The following is a 928-nucleotide window of genomic DNA, read 5'->3' as shown; positions in this document are numbered from 1 at the left end:
GTGCTGTGGTGCTCCCCAGGTCCTCGTGTGCTCACAGTGCTGTGGTGCTCCCCAGATCCTCACAGTGCTGTGGTGCTCCCCAGGTCCTCGTGTGCTCACAGTGCTGTGGTGCTCCCCAGGTCCTCGTGTGCTGTGGTGCTCCACAGGTCCTCGTGTGCTCACAGTGCTCCCCAGGTCCTCGTGTGCTCACAGTGCTGTGGTGCTCCCCAGGTCCTCGTGTGCTGTGGTGCTCCCCAGGTCCTCGTGTGCTCACAGTGCTCCCCAGATCCTCATGTGCTCACAGTGCTGTGGTGCTCCCCAGGTCCTCGTGTGCTGTGGTGCATGCACCCTGTGTTCCTAGCACTCCCAGGTTCTCTCAGGTTTCAAGGTCATGTGAGTCATGTGAACGACTCACATTACATGGCACAGCTGTGCGGTGGTGGAGTGGTGGTGGTTGTGTGTGTGTGTGGGGTGTAGCCTGAGTTCCGACTGTGGTGATGAACTGCCATAGTAGCTCTGGTCCATCTTTGTCCTCATGACCATTAAGAAAACCCAGTTTTCCTTGAGATTGGCCTATCCCGGCAATGGAAACAGGTTCTTTTACTAAATCTCAGCCCCTGCCCTTCCAGTAGTTTTTGTAGTGACCGTCTATTGCATGTGAGTTCTGAGGCCATCAGGAGGGAGAGCCTGGGCTGCTAGCTGGGCCACCTGCTGCTTCATGCCCACCCTCGGGTATGCGGCTCGGTAGTTCACACGCGCACGCACGCGCACACGCACGCGCACGTGCATGCATGCATACACGCACACATGTTTGCTTCATTACATACATTTGTGGTGCTGGTACTAGGGCTTGAACTCAGGGTGTCACTCTCGGATTGGCATTTGCTCACCGCTAACACTCCACTACCTAGGCCATGCCTTCACTTCCAGCTTTTTTTTTGGGGGGGGG

The sequence above is a fragment of the Dipodomys ordii genome, unplaced genomic scaffold, assembly GCF_000151885.1.
Source record: "Dipodomys ordii isolate 6190 unplaced genomic scaffold, Dord_2.0 Scaffold7, whole genome shotgun sequence".
Lineage (NCBI taxonomy): Eukaryota > Metazoa > Chordata > Mammalia > Rodentia > Heteromyidae > Dipodomys > Dipodomys ordii.
Note: the sequence above shows the minus strand (reverse complement) of the source record.